This window comes from Spinacia oleracea, chromosome 3 (assembly GCF_020520425.1).
Source record: "Spinacia oleracea cultivar Varoflay chromosome 3, BTI_SOV_V1, whole genome shotgun sequence".
In the NCBI taxonomy this organism is placed as follows: domain Eukaryota; kingdom Viridiplantae; phylum Streptophyta; class Magnoliopsida; order Caryophyllales; family Amaranthaceae; genus Spinacia; species Spinacia oleracea.
In genome coordinates this window covers 25,082,836-25,102,804 of record NC_079489.1, presented here as the reverse complement: position 1 = coordinate 25,102,804, position 19,969 = coordinate 25,082,836, and the positions used below count along the sequence as shown (strand labels likewise).

General features: G+C 39.2%; 1 non-coding gene across 1 annotated transcript; it reads right to left on the bottom strand.

The window, feature by feature from the left end:
• Positions 1-281: 281 nt before the first annotated feature.
• LOC130471022 (small nucleolar RNA R71) lies at positions 282-388 on the bottom strand. The gene has a single exon (XR_008931720.1). It is a non-coding gene; the product is annotated as a small nucleolar RNA R71 (small nucleolar RNA).
• Positions 389-19,969: the final 19,581 nt, after the last annotated feature.

Sequence of the window (19,969 nt, the reverse complement as noted above, 5' to 3'; positions counted from 1 at the left end):
TTGAGCCTGCATTGATTAACATGATTGAGAGACGCCTGTTCGGTGGGGAAGTAGGTGAAGACCTAAATCTTCACATTCAATCCTTCATCGAATACCGCTCTACCATTAAGCAGAAGAATGTGACTCCGGAGCAAACTATGGAGATGCTTTTCCCGTTCTATCTGAGTGGGAAGGCAAAGTTGTGGATCAATAGGTTGAATCGAGCAGCCATGAAAATTAATAACTGGGAGTCTTTGGCCCTTGCATTTTATGTGAAGTATTTTCCGCCTGAGAAGACAGCTCGTCTGAGGAGCCAGATCATTTCTATTACTCAACAAGCAGATGAGAGTTTGTTCGAGGTCTGGGAAAGGTTCAAGGATCTACAAAGCGAGTGCCCACACCATGGTTTGAGTGACTTGTTCTTGATTCAACAATTTTATAATGGTCTGGGTAATGAGTCTAGACTTATTCTGGATTCAGCTGCTAGTGGGAGATTCATGCAACTTGCTGTGACTAGAGCTATGTAGGTGATTGAGGAGATGGCCATTCATAATGCCCAGTATGGGAATCCTAGAGGTCTATCTAATAGGGGTGGTAAGCATGACTTGAATTCCATAGAACAACTAACTGCTCAATTGACTGCTTTACATTACAAGTTTGATAATATGCAAGCAGCAAATGCTCAATCTGCTCAACCTGTTAGTGTAGCTGCAATGAATTCTCAAACCGTCAATGTCGATAGTTGTGGGATGTCTCGTTATTATGCACAGGAATGTAGGAGCTCTATTGAACAATGTAATGCATTCCAGTCCTACAAACAGAATAACCCGTACTCTAATTCTTACAATGAGGGGTATAAAAACAATCCCCTACTATCATACATGAGTACTAATATTCAGAACCCCCATCAGGTTCAACATCCGCCACCACCACAACAACCATACCAACCACGGAATAACTACAATCCACAGTCTAGTGGACCACATGGGTTCCCTAGACAACACACGTCACCTCCACCACCACAACCTCAACCCACAAAGCCTGACCCTATGATAGTAGAGACGAGGAACATGATGTTGTAGATGCAGAAGTCTATGAGTGAAAAGGTTGCTAAAATTGATGCTCTTTCCGCCCATAACAAGATCATTGATACAAAGTTGGCACAAATGGCTACTACTCTTGCAGGGAGAGCCCAAGGTCAACTCCCTTCACATCCTGAGAATAGAGAAACTGCAAATGCTATTACATTGAGGAGTGGAAAAGAGTATGACGGTCCTTCTATGCCCGTTGAGGTTGATTCTGAGGTGTCTGCTAATGGTCTGGTTAATGAGGAAACACCAAAGGTAGTCATGGATGGTAAGCAAGCTGAGAAAATAGTATGTGAAAAAGAGGCTACAACTTAGGTTAAGAAGGGGACAGATATTCAAGTACCACCTATTGTACACCCCTTCCGAAACCGGCAACTCAAGAGTAAGCTAGACAAGCAGTTTGGAAAATTCTTGGATGTGGTCAAAAACTTGCAGGTAACGGTTCCTTTTACTGAATTGATTTTACAGGTTCCTGCATATGCTAAGTTTATGGAAGACATTTTGACCAGGAAACGTGCTTTTTGTGGGGTAGAGACTGTAGCTTTTACTGAGGAATGTAGTGCTTATTTATAGAACAAGTCCCCACCTAAACTTAAAGACCCCGGGAGTTTTTCCATCCCATGTAACATTGGCACCGTTTTTATTGATAAGGCTTTATGTGATTTAGGTGCTAGTGTGTCTGATATGCCTTTGTCTGTCTGCACTAAATTGAACATGGGTAAGCTTAAAGTTACTAATATCACTTTGCAAATGGCCGACCGTTCTGTTAAATACCCCTTAGGTGTTTTAGAGGACGTCCCCGTTAGAGTAGGTAAATTGTATATACATGTGGACTTTGTAGTACTAGACATGCAAGAGGACTCTCAAATTCCCATTATCTTAGGAAGACCCTTCCTTCACACGGCAGGGGCGGTCATTGATGTCAAAAGTGGGAAATTGACTTTGTCTGTTGGGGATGATAAGGTTACTTTTAATCTGAATAGTGTCTTAAAGATTCCCGTGCTAGAGGAAGAACAATGGTATCGAATTGATGTAGTTGATTTTATTGTGCGAGATAACGTCTCCCAAGTTCTCGAAAGGGATCCCTTGGAGGCAGTGCTTTGTTGTGAATCTCCTGCAGGTGATAGCAGTTCTTGGAATGCTGAAGTGGTCGCTCTAGAGTTAGCTCTTGATGATGGAGAGCTTGAACCCAAAAAGAGCAACAAGGTGAGGAGGTTAGTTCAGTCGGTTTGTTCTGCAAAAGAGGTAAAGAAACCTGAACTTAAACCTCTACCGGCCAACCTGAAATATGCATTTTTGGATAATGAACAACTTTGCCCTGTAATTGTCAGTACTGCACTTGATGCAGACCAATTGTCCGAACTTCTTAATGTGTTGAAAAAGCACAAAAGGCTATTGGGTACAGTATTGACGATTTAAAGGGTATTATCCCTTATTTTTGCATGCATAGGATACATTTAGATGATAATCAAAAGCCATGCATTCAACCCCAGCGTCGTTTGAACCCCATCATGCAAGATGTTGTAAAATCTGAAGTCATGAAATTGCTTGATGCGAGTATTGTTTATGATGTGTCTGATTCTAGGTGGGTGAGTCCTGTTCAGGTAGTGCCAAAGAAAGGGGGGACGACCGTGGATAGGAATGAGAAGAATAAATTAATCCCAACTAGGGTGGTTACAGAGTGGCGCATGTGCATTGACTATAGGCGTATGAATGTTTCCACTAAAAAGGACCACTTTCCCCTTCCCTTTATTGATCAAATGTTAGAAAGGCTAGCCTGTCACAAGTTTTTCTGTTATCTGGATGGTTATTCTGGTTTTTTCAAAATCCCTATACATCCAGACGAGCAGGAAAAGACCACTTTCACCTGTCCCTACGGTACTTTTGCATATCGTAGGATGCCCTTTGGTTTATGTAATGCACCTGCTACATTTCAACGTTGCATGATGAGAATCTTTTCTGAGTTTATTGAGTCCATCATGGAAGTGTTTATGGATGACTTTAGTGTCTATGGTACTTCTTTTGATTCCTGTTTGGTTAATTTGACTAAAGTGTTGAAAAGACGTGAAGAATGTAACCTGGTCTTAAATTGGGAAAAGTGTCATTTCATGGTTACTGAAGGGGTGGTCTTGGGACATTTGATATCTGATAAGGGCATCCAGGTGGATCGAGCTAAGGTCCAAGTGATTGAACAATTTCCCTTCCGGTTAATGTGAAGGGTGTTAGAAGTTTTCTTGGTCATGCGGGGTTTTATCGCCGCTTTATCAAGGATTTTTCTAAAAATTTTGAACCACTGACCCAGGTCCTCCTCAAGGATGCCCCATTTGTGTTTACTGATGCTTGTCTTGAGGCTTTTGACAGGATTAAACAAACACTAATTTCGGCTCCTATCATCCGTTCTCCCGAATGGGATCTTCCGTTCGACATAATGTGTGATGCAAGTGACTACGCAGTTGGGGCAGTTTTGGGTCAGAGAAAAGAAAAGGTCTTGCATGCTATATACTATGCTAGTAAGACCTTAGATGAATCTCAGGTTAATTATGCTACTACTGAGAAGGAGCTTCAGCCATAGTCTATGCCTTGGACAAATTTTGCACTTATCTGATTGGGTCCAAGGTGATAGTCTATACTGACCATGTGGACCTTAAGTATCTGCTCTCTAAAAAGGAAGCCAAGCATAGGCTTATTCGATGGATACTACTGCTACAGGATTTTGATCTAGAGATCCACGACAAGAAAGGGGCTGAGAATGTGGTTGCAGACCACTTCTAGATTAAGGTATGATGATGGTAAAGTGTCTACACCAATCGATGATTCATTTCCGGATGATCACTTACTTGCACTTGCCAGTCAGTCAGCATGGTTCGCACACTATGCGAATTACATTGTAGGGGGTATTCTTCCGTCCGATCTTACATATCAACAGAAGAAGAAGTTCCTACATGATGTTCGGTTCTACTTTTGGGATGATCCTTATTTGTTCCGTGAAACTGCTGAAGGGTTGTACAAGCGATGTGTTCCAGAATGGGAAGTCCATGGTATTATCAATAGGTGTCATTCTTCACCTTATGGTGGTTACCATGGACCTTCAAAGACTAATGCTAAGTTGTCGCAGTGCGGTTTCTACTGGCCTACTATGTTTAAGGATGCACAGGCTTTTATTATGGCTTGTGATGCGTGCTAGAGGGCCGGCACTATTTCGAGGAGGCACGAGGTGCCACGGAACGGGATTCTTGAGGTCGAGATTTTTGATGTGTGGGGGATAGACTACATGAGACCATTCCCATCGCCCAAGGGTAATCTGTATATCCTTGTTGCTGTGTGTCCAAGTGGGTAGAAGTCGTTGCCTCGCCTACCAACGATGCTAAGACAGTCATCTCCCTATTCAAGAAAATCATTTTCCCCAGATTTGGAGTACCAAGGGCCTTGATCAGTGATGGGGGTTCACACTTCCACGAGAAGCATCTGGATGCGCTCTTGCGCAAATATGAGGTCTACCATCGTACAGGACTAGCCTACCACCCTCAGACGAGTGGGAAAGTTGAGGTCTCCAATCGAGAGATCAAATCTATACTTGAGAAAGTGGTGGAATAGTCTAGGAAGGATTGGAGCGACAAGCTTGATGATACTCTATGGGCGTATAGAACTGCATTCAAGACACCTATTGGTACTTCCCCGTATCGGCTGGTGTATGGTAAAGCATGCCATTTGCAGGTGAAATTGGAGTATAAGGCTTACTGGGCCATCAAACAACTCAACATGGATGCTAGGCTAGCCGGTGAAAAGCGGCTACTACAGTTGAGTGAGCTAGATGAGTTTCGATTGCAAGCCTATGACAGTGCCCGTATCTACAAGGAAAAGACTAAGCGATGTCACGATAGTCACATCCTTCATAGGGAGTTCGCGGTGGGGGACAAGGTTCTATTGTTTAATTCCAGGCTTAAGTTTTTTCCCGGAAAACTTAAGTCTAGATGGTCTAGGCCGTTCACCGTGACCATGGTTAGCGTTTCAAGGTAAATGGGCAACGTCTGAAGGTGTACCATGAAGGGGCTACTGTAGGAGTGGTTGAGGTTCAACACCTCAATCCTTCCGCCCCATGATGTGCATATTTGAGGTAATAAGGTCGAGCGGGACCTAGAAATAAACCAGTGTTTTGCGGGAGGCAACCCGTATTTTTATCGCTTATAGTAGTGTGATTTTCCCCTTTTTCTTTTCTTTTGTGTGTTTTTAATATAGTCCTTAGTATTGGAGAGGTGAGAAGAGGGAATTTTGCTGTTTGGGTGTTTAGTGGTGTGCAGGCTTAAGGCTCCAAGTTCGAAAAAGCGAAAAATAGCTGAAACGGAGTACTTTGCAAACCGCCCGGTGGAGACCGGGCGAGGACCGCCCGATCGGGCGCGCACCGAAAGAAGAAGAGATCTTTTATTTTAACTCTCATTAACCGTCACTTTTATTTAATTATATGGATACATTTATTGCCACATCTAAGTACAGAATCACGACGAACTCATAATTAACCTTATTTCTAACCATTGAGAAACCTTTCTTTCTTTCTTTTTGACGAGAAATCTAGATTCGTTGTATTTAAACTAAACCCAACCTATCCACAAAGAAAAGGAGAACAACATGCAGGGGACACTCCTCCATCCACACCCTCACTCATTGAAGAGAAAGAGATGGTTATATAAACAAGAAAAAGACACTGAGCAATCTTTTAGGGATTATGTTTTAAAAAAATTGACAAATCTTTAAGAGCTCTGTAAAATGTAATGAAGAAAAACAATGAGTAAAGTACAATGAAGGTCCTTAAACTTTCATAAAAAGTTTAGTTTAGTCCCACAAGTTTCAAAGTGTCAGTTTAGTCTCTCAAAATGAGTGGAAACCACTAACTTTGCTAACGGTGTTAGTTTTTATGTTAAGTCTATTAAATAAAAAGAAAAACTAAAATAAAGCACTAAAAGATAAATTTATGTAAGCTAGCTTCTAATACTTAGCTTATTTACCTGAAAAGTTATTTTAACTTAGTATTTTTTAACCATCCCAAAATTAATTTAGCTTCTTCGAAAACTTGTTGTAGTCTCCTCCATTAAAGGACCAATAACTCTCTATTGTGATAATAACGAAGCTATCACCCAAGACAAAGAGCCTAGACACCACCAGAAGGTCAACATGTACTTCATAAACTTCACCTCCTACGGGAATTCGTTGGAAGAGAAGAACTCGAGATAATCAAGATTAGAACTGACAACAACATCGTAGGTTCATTAATTAAACTTCAGCCGCAAGTGTAGCACAACTCCCACACGTACTGCAACTGTGAGAATCAAACATGTTGGATAATGGCTTTGATGCCCTTTAAGTATTCTTGAGTTTTAGAGTTTAAATACTTTGTTAAACATATATGGTTAACCATTCATATAAATGAAATATATCTTCATTTGTCCATTTAATTTTGGTTTATTAAATGATGAGTCCTTTGAATTTGATGAATATTCGAGATAAACTGTCGGGATCAGCCTTGTGACACGGAAAATTTTATCAAGTTAACTTGAAGGTCAAAAGTTGAAAATAGTCCCTGGTCGGAAGTTTTCTATAAAGGTGGACGCATAGAAAACCCTGAACGACTGGATTGCAAGATGACTAGTAGTTTTGTTTCTTAAACTATGTGGACATGGGAATGTCACAATCATTTGCCTAGATACTTACTTTAAAACATTAGTATCAGATAGACCTACGAAACTTTACTGTAAGAGAAGTAAAAGTTTGTCATAAGTAAATTTCATTAAAGCTATTAAACTCTAAACCTCAATACCTGAGTGATTTTAGATAACTTGTTAGAGAACTACTTACTTTGACGTTGACCACCATCGCACCATAAAAGGAGACTATAAAGGCAATGTTTGGGTACTTATCTTTCAAACGAAGTCTAACCTCAAGATCACAAGATCGGGATTATCCTCCCATAAATCAAGAAGAGGTGTCAAAGCTTGTACAAGGCCACTTGGAGAGCTAGAAATTGTAAAATGCATGGTCGTGCTTAGATGGATCATAGGCAATGATCATCTGTTCATTTGATCAGTTGAAATCTTACATCGAGAAATACCTCTGGACATAATAAGGATGACTAGTCTGACCTTATGTTCATGTGTAGGCATCAAGTAAAAAAAGAAATTAGCAAATGCAAGTGGAAAATTGCAGTAAATTTCCTTGCTCTAAATATGCAATTAATGTACTCATACGAAGTCTAATAAATGCGGTTCGGATTAATTAACGAGTTAATTGTTCAAATAGATCAAGTGATCGAAATGTCTAGTTAGAGATCGTCTCCGATCAAGTAAAATTAATGTATAATTAATTACACATCTTACTCTTAACTTGGGTGGACAGATTGTCATTTGACTAATACATGCACTAAAGTTTTTCCCTAAAAAACAAAATGTAATAGTAAATAGCTAAAGGCTCATTGGAGAACTTGCATTTGAGGCCCACGTATTTTGGGTCGAATACCATAAATTATGTAATTATTTTGCAAGTTCTCTCGCAGATCAGGCCCAAATTAGACCTGCGTTTTGGCAAATCTCAGGTCCAAATAGGGCTGTAAATGAGCCGAATCGAGCCGAGTTTTACCTTGTTCGAGCCAAGCTTGATAAGGATTTTAAATGTTCGAGCTTGATTCGAGCTTTACCGAGCTATGCAATTTGTTGTTCGAGCTTTGTTCGTTAAGCTTCTTACCTTCTCGAGCTCGGCTCGAGCTCGCTCGTTTAGCTCGAGCTCGAGCTCAAGTTCGCGCTCCAGCTTAATAAACGAGCTTTGAAAAAAATTAACTTGCAATTTTTATTTTTATAAAGCATGCAAACAATTACCAAATTAAAGGAATATTTATAATTAGCTACTCGTTATAAGGGTCAAGACTCAAAACAATACACTAAGAGTTCTAACTGAAGTAAAATAAACAACCAAGCAACCAATTGTCTTGCCCTTAAAACAAATCTCTGGTTTTGCTTGAGGGAGGGTAATGAATTTGAAGGTGCATTTATACTACGCATTGAAATTTGAAGGGAAGCAATAATAATGGAATGAAATTGGAAACAAGGAGAGGCAAGAAATTCTTCATCTGAAAGTTGGGAATTGATCGATCAATCAAATCCTCAAATTGGGGTAAATTATATAATCATGGAGAAAATTGACAAAATATATGATTTTGAATGAAATATTGTACGGGATTAGGGGATATTATACTATATGATTTGTTCACTTTCTTCAAATAATATATTTGTTGATATTTAAGGGTAATAATTATTAAGAAAACTTATATTTTATTTCATAATAAAATCATCTTTTCGAGCTTGAACGAGTCATAAACGGGCTCATAAACGAGCTTATAAACGAGTAATTAATGAGCTATAAACGAGTGCTCGTGAACATTAACGAGCTGAACGTGATGTTGTACGAGCTTAGCTCGTTTACTTATCGAGCCTAGGAATTTTGTTCAAGCTCGTTCATTACTTAATAAACGAGCTTTGACCGAGTTTTGACCGAGCTTGTTCGCGAGTTGTTCGCGAACGTATCGGCTCATTTGCAGCCCTAGGTCCAAATAACGCCTAGCCACACCTTTATTGAACAACTCAAAGTCCACCTTCATTAAACTATAATAGATTTAGTATTAGATTTCTAACTAAACCAACTCTAGCTTTCTAAACGTACTTTAACACATGTCATACTCATAAGTCATACTCCCTCTGTCCCTTAATACTCGACCTGTTTTGACCGGACACGCTTGTCAATACACAACTTTGACCACTAATTTCTTTAATTACATATTATAAAAACTTATAAAATATTAATATTTTGAAAATATATATTAAGATGAATCCAACAATATATTATATACTGACATTTATTTTCATATAGAAATAAAATAAGGTCAAAGTGAATTATGTAAATAGTGCAAAAAGTCAAAACAGGTCGAGTATTAAGGGACGGAGGGAGTAGTTATTTAGGACGACGCTTGAGAATAAGGAGGGAAATAAGGGAAAGGTGAAAACTCATTCTCAAGCACAGCTAGATGATGAGATTTGAATTTGTAAAAGTGAATTTCCCACCATTTTCACCAAGGTTATTTGGTTTTACTTTACTTACTTACCTTGTATAACATGTTGATTTGTTGAGACATGAATACGTAAAATGATCTTGACAATTACTATTTACACAAATTTTAAGACAAAATATGAAAAGTGTGTTAAAAGGTGGTGAATATAATAAAATATTGGTAAAATAAGATAAATGTGTAAAAAAATTGGTTGGTGTAAAAAAAAAGAAAAAAAATAACAGATAGTGAGTGAAAAGTTAAAAATATTAATTATGGGGTAAGAGAAGTAAGATAGTAAATTTACATGTCTAAAATAGAATAAATTCCAACATAAAAAACATTATAAAACAGATTAAAATTAAAAGTGTAAAGATAATTTTGAATATCTGATAGTTATGTACTCTTTCCGTTCCATAATGTTCCTCATTTCTCCATTACGCGTGGTCTCCAATGCACTACTTTGACCATTAATAGTTTAAATTTTGCATTAGTAAAATTATAAAAATTTGATATTTAGAAAATTTACATTGAAAGAAATCCAATGATATCTCACGAGTAAATACTTTACCTATTACTTATACTACTAATTACGATCAAAGTTTTTAAACTTTAACCATATGAATAGTAAACATGAGCAACATTATGGAATGGACGTAACACGCACATACAACTAGAATGTCTTGCACATATAACTAGAATGCCTTTTATTTTTTGAGATAAATAACTAGAATGCCTTTAATGACGAGCGAGTCCCGACAATAATGCTTAACAATGTTAAAATTCTCAAAATATGTTCATTTCTTATATAATTCCCTAGATACCATCCACGTTGACAATAATTTATATATTTTTTTTCCAGCAGTCCTATTATAAACCGTCACCTGAATTGGCGGTTTCCTAAACCCGCTGACTCAGATGGCGGTATGAGTACTAGCTTCAGCTCCGAATTCAACTAGCAGTGTATGGATTTAACCAACGAAGATCACGTCACGTAAAATGGAAAACAAAAGGCTGAGATCCTTTTACCTTTTTTTTTCACTCCTTGCTTGCCAATTTGCTGAACAAACTTCGTCGTGTTACTCTACAACACCGACATATTTATGAGGAATTCAACAGCTACTACTAAAACTCTTCTACTTGTTCAATTCAGAATACTAAACATCTTGAAGTTTCTATTCAAGATTTCAAGCAAATTTACAATGGGGAAAAAATAAGGGAAAAAGGTAGAAAATTAAAGAACTTCATTGTTGAAATCAAGACCCTCAATCTCTCTCCTACTGTATAGACAAGTTTTCCCCAAAATCAGCAATTCATACCATAATCATACATCAATTTAAAAAGAGCAGAAATAGGGCTCAATTTATTCATTGGGTGGTGCAAAGGCGAAGCTATGGAATAGTCAAACGGAGGCGAGGGGCGGTTGTGGTGAGGGGTGGTGGTAAGCGGGCTGTTGACGAGCTTCGGTAATGTGGGTGAGAAGCAATCGAGGGATTGCATACAGTTGTTTCCTTTAAGGAAGAGGAAGATGCTCTGCTTTTTTTCTTATTAAACTCCCCCATTTGTTAGTGAAAGCAGGGAGTTTAAACTCCCCCAATTGTTAGTGAAAGAAGGGAGTTAAAAACACAGAGTAATAATAAAATCGCTAATTGATTTAGCGGTTCAACACGATCAAAACTGCTGACTGAGTTGGCGGTTCTTGCAACAAAACCGGCCGCTTATTGAGTTAACGACTTTGTGCTAAGTCATTAAAGAAAAAAGTGGGCGGTCTAATTGCTGACGTGGACAGTAGGATGAAAATTATCTAAAAAATAGACATATTTTGAGAATTTTAACATTTTAAAGCATTTTTATCGGAAATCGCTCTTTGATGACCAAAACAATTGCACATATACACAATGCAGATCTATAAGTGATAGAAGTATCATAGAACACATGCTCTAACCTTACAATGGGAAGAAGAACAATGAGTCATTTTGGGTAAATACTAAATAGCATACATAAGTCAGTATTATGATATACTACGTAAGTACGTAGCATTGACATATTCGTTATTTCGCGTGAGATAAAATATGGTATTTCAAACTTTTCGCGCAAAATAGAATAGAATAGATATGTCAGTTTTATGATACTAATATTTGAAACCACCATCATTATGCAGTGACATGATATGTCAGTTTTATGGGTGTTAGAGATGCAGCTTTGTTGAATGATACTTTGTTGTTTAAACAAGTTCAACGCTTGGTGAATAACCCACAACTGTTAGCTACAAGGGTAATTTCCAGCTTCGATGGTCAGGTGAATAATTTTTAGGGTAGTAAAGAGGGCAGAGGGGTGGGGATTTCGTGGGGAAGGAAAGGCCTTTATCAGGCCCAAGGCAAGTTTGAGGGAGGTCTGGCCTGGAAAATAGGTAGGGGAACTAAGGTTTTGGCTTCAAGTATGCCTTGGGTGGGAGGCAAGATTCCTGAGGTTCGTTCGAACCAGCCAATTGGACCCTCTTCGAAATGGCGAGTCAGTGAATTCATTGATAGGGAATCATCTTCTTGGAAAGAAAATTTGGTTCGACAAAGGTTTTTTTGGAAAGATGCTTGGTCCATTTTGGCAATGGAAGTCCCGAGAGAAGTAGGGGAGGATTACAGATATTGGAAATTCACAAAATCAGGTAGATTTTCGGTAAGCTCAGGGTATGACTATTTATTTAATAAATATGCGGTGGACGCTCGGACTTTAGATGATCATGACCTAGTTGTTCTCCGACTTGTCTGGAAGATGAACATTTTACCCAAATGGAAGTATTTTGTGTGGAAGATTTTTTATGATGGCCTTGCTGTGAAGGTCAATTTGGCAAGGAGGGGTTTGAATTGTGAGACTATGTGTAGCTACTGTGGCTTAGGAGAGGAAGATTACAACATGTTTTGAGGTTTTGCTCGGTGGCACATTTGAGTTGGAACACTAGTTCGCTTCGAATCAATCCTTTTGAAAATGAATCGTGGCCATTGAAAGAATGGGTACGTAGCTATATCCTGCTTTATCATAGCGAGGACGGGTGGAACGGGGGACGTGTTCAAAGCTTTATTGCTTTGCTTTGGAGCTTGTGGAAAATGAGGAACGCAAGGGTTTTCAGAGGGGAGGGAGGGCATCCAAGTGCTGTTTTGGCTATGATGGAAAATCAACTACAGGAAGTGGGTACCTTCACAGCGTGCAGAGATGAGGTTTCAATCGATGGGCCAAGAGAGCCCCCGGGTTACCATATGGTGCACATTGGGAGAGAGAAAACGTTCCATAATGGGTTGGTGGTTCAGATTGATGGATCATGGGACAAGAAGTCAGGGAAGGCGGGATGGGGAATGACAGTCTCTACTAACTATTCGTTCGAGGGAGAGTCGAAAGGTCAACATGGTAGCTAGGGCGGTTTCTTCGGATCATGCAGAAGCGAAAGCTTGCCTTCTTGCCTTAACTTGGGCGTCAAACAGACAAATTAGTCAATTGCGGGTTAGTACGGACTCAGATTCTCTTATTTCGTATCTACGTATGGGGAAAGTAAGTGATATCTCGATTGTGGGTACTATAGGAGACATCAAGGCACTGGGATCCACATTCCTACAATGCACCATTCTAAAAGTTCCAAGACATGAGGTGGATAAAGCTCACAATGTAGCCAGAGGATGTAGGATTTTTGGACTTTCGGTCATTTAATTTGTTTACTTTTGTTCTTTGAAACTATTGTCAAAAAAAAAAAAAAAAGAGACATGATATCATAGAGTTGTGTAATAGGAAATGGTATTTTTGATATGTTTATTAATTATGTTTTTCAGCGTGTGTACTGTGTGACCAGCCACACCATCAACTTGATGTTGTGATGCGCGCATCTACTATAGAGAAGGTTATTGACGGGTGTTACTTATACATTGTATTTGTTGTTACTTTTTTTGTTTTACTACAGTTTCTTCAATTTCATGTTAGCTAGAGGTTCCTTATATAGACTGATGTTACTTGACTTTCTATGCTGGTGTTATGTGTATTCGTTGTTACTTTTCTTATCTAGCTTATTGCAATTTCATGTAAGAGGTTCCTTGTATAGACTGGTGTTAATTACTTGACTTTCTATGTTGGTCTTACTTATACTTACTTTTCTTATTTTATTCCAGTTTAATTTATTCAATTTCATGTTAGCTAGAGGTTCCTTATATAGACTGATGTTACTTGACTTTCTATGTTGGTGTTATTTGTATTCGTTGTTACTTTTCTTGTTTTATTGCAATTTCATATTAGAGGTTTCTTGTATAGACTGGTGTTACTTGACTTTCTATGTTGATGTTTACTTTATACATTGTATTCGCTGTTACTTTTCTTATTTTATTCCAGTTTAATTTATTCAATTTCATGTTAGCTAGAGGTTCATTATATAGATTGATGTTACTTGACTGTCTATGATGGTGTTATTTATTTTCGTTGTCACTTTTCTTGTTTTATTGCAATTTCATTTAGAGGTTCCTTGTAGACTGGTGTTACTTGACTTTCTATGTTGGTCTTACTTATATAGAGTATTCGTTGTTACTTTTCTTATTTTATTCCAGATTAATTTATTTAATTTCATGTTAGAGGTTCCTTATATAGACTGGTGTTACTTGACTTTCTATGCGGGTGCTACTTATACATTGTATTCGTCGTTACTTTCTTGTTTTATTGCAGTTTCATGTTAGAAGTTCCTTGTATAGACTGATGTTACTTTTAGATTCCATTAACCAAAGTGATAGGCTTTAAACGCGCTGACCTTATTTATAAGTGTAAACACGCCACACCATCAAATTGATGGTGCGACACACTTGAGGTATGTCTTTATGATACAATGGTACTCCATTATAAAAATATGTAAATAAATCTTTGATTGTTATTGTATAAATGTTCTTTGTATGTAGTTTACCTAAATTAGCCTACTACTCCGTATATGCATTGTATATCAATCTATTCTGTCTAGCAATTGCTGCAATGAGGAATAGTCAGGGAATATCTTCATACAAAGAATATTTACACAATAATGATCAAAGATTATCTACGTATTTTAATACTCCAAATTGACCGATGGTACAAATTTGATATCAATGCCAATAAATAGTTTAATGATGCAATGTGTATTGTAATAGTACTAATGGTGTGAATATTGATGCTTTTTATAGTTACAATGGTTCTGACGTGTTGTAGTCTCGACAAACTTAACATTTTGTTTTATTGATGCTACTCTTTGCCCGCACATAACGACTACTCTTCCGTATTGTTTTAGGAGTTACACTTATCATTTTCGACCGTATTTTATTAGTAGTCCCACTTTCATTTTTATTAACTTTTCTACCTAGCCTTGTAATTATTTAATATATCTAATTTCATGTAGAGACCACCACTACAATAAACTCTCTCTATTTTGAATAAAATACTTTTCCCATCGTCTTTTTCTTATTTGTTTATTAAATGCAACTCTCATTCTTTAATACACATGCCGATTAACATATAACTCCTAAAAACATTGGAAGGGAGTATTCAATAGGAGTTCCAAACAAGAATAATGCCCTCGATCAGGTTGTGGGAAAGAGTCGGAACATAAAGCTGAGCCGACAATGCAATGTGCACAAGTACGTACTACGTAGTAGACTACTATGTTCAAATACTCAGAAGAAAGTAATAACGAACGCAGTGGGAGCTGAGTGGCGAGTGGGTGTGGTGGCCGTGTGGGCAACGAAGGCCAGGTCGTAATTGCGCTGTAAATTGCCAGCTTACACGCTTATTTGGACAATTGGATACTTACAAACAATATTTAACTGGACTTTTGTGTTTTACAAACAATTAGGTGGGCCTTTTTTCTCATCAACACAACCAATGTTAAAGACTAGGGACATGCGCGTCTTACACTTCTTCCACTTGTTTTAGCTTCTATCATTTGGCTAATTGTCGTATTGAGTTACAACTGTATCCGCCAATGAGATCTTAACATAGTGACAAATAATGAAGACTTATAAATTTAAATCCCTCGTTCTTTTAATTTGTTTTACACTTATTGCTTATTTAAACAAAAATATAACAAATTAATGTTTGCTCCATTCGAGTTTACTATTCAAGAGGTGATTAGTTTTACACTTTCTATTTCCATTCGTTCCATATTACTTCCTTCGTATTTATTTAAAGTATGCACTTGGCCGGACACATTTATTTTTTCATTAAAATATTATTTGATAAGCAAACATCTAATTTTCTCATAAAACTATGTGCCTTGATAAGTGTCAAAACTAATACTTCGTACGCAGTATAAGGCCCTGTTTAGTTCACTTTATTTCAGGACCTTATTACTCACATCATTTCAGGACCTTTAAAGTTGGATGGGAGCCTAGCAACTAACTGAGCTCCGACACCCTTATTCAAGGCTTACCGTTGAAAAAGAACAGATCGAACGTTAGCAATAGCCGTCTTACTCTGAGCAGCACGTGTGACCCTAGACATAACCTCGAGGGCATCATTCCCCAGTTATCCAAAAGTCGAGAAGGCAAAAGCAATAAAACTATAGCCGTTATTTATGCACTTTGCTTCATACTTCTTCTTCTTTCTGGCAACAACATTAGAGACAACAACTCCAGGAACAAGAGCATCAACACATGGCCCACTAAAGGGGGATACCCCTGTGACATCCAAGCATACAAGAATAGACAAGAAGGTCCGCTGGTCGAAGATCTTTCCCTTCCTCGGACAGAAAACCTAAGGGCACCTTCTTTTGCCAACAACCCCAACCTGAGTGCAAATATTCTCCAGCACATCACGAACTAAGTTATGACGGAGTTTAATGCCAATATCATTGCCACAATGCACACCATGATCTCCAAAGCGATCTATAATTTTTGATGAACAACAAGGACAAATAAAGGCGGCAGGAAACATAGGAATCACAAGGCAATAACACAAAACACACCTGAATTGTTTTGGGTGCATCGTCTGCCCTAAACCCTCAATAGGAAGTGTTCTCAAGAAATCCAAAGAGTGTGTAGCTCGGTTGCCAATGAGGATAGCCCTTTCTCTAGCACTTGGGTTGTACTGGATCACCATCTTCTTCTCTACCATATCAAAGTACACTGTAGCCAACTTTTTCATAAACGGGGGGGCTGGTACAACGCGGCAGAGATCAAGAGGGTCGAAGTGGCACAAATCCCGAAAGCTATTCAAAGCTAAATCACATGCATGACCCGAAATAGGGACACCACAACGGCGAAGCAATATGTTCTGGAGACCAAGAGACTGCAGACGCGAGGCAACAAACGCATATTCTGAAGAATCTTGCGCGGTATAGACCCCGAAGCCACCAAACCCAAAAGGAAGATTAGCACAACGCCATTGCCAATCACCAAAGCCTGCAACCCCATCTATAATAATCTCCTGAAGAACATTCCTTAAGGCATGGTCAAAAGTAAGAGGAGCAGACCCGAGCATATGTGGTGGACAAGTTCGAAGAGAGAAGTACAATCGGTTGACACCCACACAACTTCGTAGAAGGAGAATCCCCGATTGAGGATCATTAAGGCCACCAACGACCTCCATAAAACTCACAGTTTTGGAGACCTTGTCCTCTATATATCAAGCGACTGCAGAAATCAGCATTCAAGTTGACTGGGCCACCAAGAAGCTTGACTCCATCCAAAGGGCGGGCTATATTAGGAGGGAAAAGTGCGGGATCGTAGCTCCTCGGATCTGGATCAGCCAAAAGATTTATGTTTTCTCAACATTTAAATGCAGCCCCATCGCCGGACCTTATGTAGTGATTATGTGCAAAGCAGACGAAACCAATGCAGTGTCTCCAATAATGGCACCGTCATCTAGGTACCAAGCCATGAAATCCAGGTTGCATTTATCGTTGATCAAATGGACAAGTGTATGCAAGGTAAGCGCAAACAACAAAGGCCCCAAAGGATCACCTTGTTGAACACCCTGAGAAGACAACAAAACAGACTCGTCATAATAAAGTCTCGCGGGACGCGCATAACAGAACTCAACCCAAGGGGAGAGAGAAGGGCATCGTCGCCGGACCTCTCTAAGCATAGTACTTCGATCTAACATATTAAAGGCATTGCTAAAATCAACCAGAAGCATAGACATGTTGCGCACACCTCCTTTGGCCTCAACCAATCTGTTGATAGCGTGGAGGATAGCCTCACTCCCATTACGCACACCCACACCAAACTGTTATCCTCAAGATATTTTCCTACCTCTTTTCCGACCACGACACCAGCCACCTTGGAGACAAGTTCTCATCCATAGCGTACCAACAACAATGGGCCGAATCCCACCCCCGGGCTTGAGCAAGGGCGTAAGCGGGGCATTGGCAATAAACTCCCCCAAAGCAGCAGGACACTTCCCGACAAGTAATAGGTTAACCACCTCAATAATTGAGGTGGATAAATCATCAACCACTGCAACGGAAGCCTTCCCAAGCGTATCAACAAGGTGCTGAGCCCGAAAACCATCACGTCCACAAGACGTTCCCTTACGGAAACTATGAATCCTGCTTAAAACAACCTCCTTAGTGACAAAAATAGCCTCAACATCAGCACCAAAGGTAGGCAGGATTGGACACGGCCCGCTGGGGTGCTTCTTCTCTAATTCCCACAGAGTCTCCTCATTCTTGGGTGCAACCCCCGACGAAGTTAACACCCTAACAACCGCAGTGAAATGCCCGTCACTGACTTTCCTCATACACTACCTTATGTTCAGCACATCAAAACTAGCCATCTTTCTCGCAATCTCATCCTCAACCTCCAAAGTGGGCGAATGACGAACACCCTCTTTGAGAAGCTCTTGGACCAAAGTCTCGGGCCCACCTGGCTCTCTCCATACCTGTAAAGCCCGCAAAATTTCCTAAACCGGACAACAACCTTTCCTCCCCGTCTTGTTATCGTTGTGTGGCCGGATAACCCTAAGGGTGCATAAGGGGAAAAGGAGCAAAAGGATCCATGAGGTAGGGTCCTGAGGGGAAGCAACGACCTTGTCTAGAGCATCTTTAAGGCACCGTGAAAAACCAAGCCGATTTTCTTTGGGGATGCTTTTAACAGTACGACACTTACCCGCCAAAACGTTATGCAACAAAACAATATTGGCAGAAAAGGAGGAAAAATCTCCTCTCTCTCCAAAACCAACGCTCTGACCCCTATTAAGCGAGCAAACAGACTCATCAACCTCCCCATCAACAACCAACAAATCAGGTCTAGAAGGATCGGGAATACCATGGATCGCAACATCATCAAAACTAGGAGCACGAATCACACCACCATCGACATGCTTACAATTCTTGCTAAAAGTGTGAGTACAAAAACACTCGCCACAAAGCCAGATGCCAGCCTGATGAAGCGCAGAGTCCAAAGCAGAAAATAAAGAAAAGTCACTCTCAATACGAGCTTTGTGAGCAGCTTTTAAATCACTTTTAAAATGACGAGACCCCAAATGATCAATAAAATACGTTTTGGTAAGCCCCCTACCTCCACCGCTATTGCAACCATCATACCCTTGGAGAGGGCAAGAGATCCGGGCAGCCATGGTATTAGAGAAGCCAAAAAAAAAAAACACCAACAAAAACAACACACCAACAACAACAAGGAGACGACCACCAAACACCAACAACAATAATGAAAAACAACAACAACCAAAAATGGCAGCAACAACAATGCAAGGTAGAAACAACACAAGCAACAAAAGTCCAACAACCCACGAAAGATTGAAAAAAAAAACCACAGCAACCCACCGAACCGAGAACAACAACAGCCCCAGCAGTAGGACCCACTGTCAGGCCATGGCTGTAGTTATTTGCCATTGTTTGGCTTGATTACTGCTGCCCAACACCACGCAGAAACAACTCCCTGCAATGAACCCAATAACACAGCAACGAACGCAATAACACAACAACGCACAACAATACCGATGAAACAAACCAACAACACCGCACAACACCAACAGTACCGCTAAAACGAACCCACAGAACCACGCAATGTACTGCAACGCACGCTGGAAATAATGCACTTACCAAAAACAGACTACCAGAGAAACCCTACGAGAGCAACGGCAAATCCCAGACCGACGAACCAAGAGCAACGTCAGAACAGGTCGTTGGTTGCACTTGACTCTCACCGTGTGTTTGCGTCGCCACCACACCCACGCTTGGCTAGAGAAACCACTTACAGTTGGTCGGAGAAACCACTTACGTTGGCCGGAGAAACCACCAGCGTTCATTGGCCGGGAGTCGCCTACCCTAATAGCCCAAATCGAGGGAAACCACCAGTTTATTATTATTATTATTATTTTTCGTTGTTTACGTTTCTTTTTTGGTATTTTAAAATGTTTTTTACATTTTCTTTTATATTATCACATAAATGGCTTAGTATTCTATTAAAATTTGTGTCCAATTATTATTTTAACCAATTAAATTCATTGTGTCATTTAATCTTTCACACTTTTCCATTGGGACATTAAATTTTTCTAATTTCTCAATATCAGAATTTTGATAAAAGGGAAAACATTATAAATAAACGTAATTTATCTTGTTTAAATAAAAAAAAATTGAGGAATCTCGATGCAAATTAATTAATCGTTAAAACGCGTGAAAAATACCAAACGTAAAGAATAAAAAGAGACGGAGGGAGTAAAATATGATAAAAAAAATAATATAAAAGTTATGCATTACAAAAAAAAATTGTGAAAGACAAAGTAATGCTTAAAAAAAATAGGAGTAATATAATGTATAAAGTACGGAATACAAATAATAATACACTACGTATATAAGGAGCTTCGAGAACGA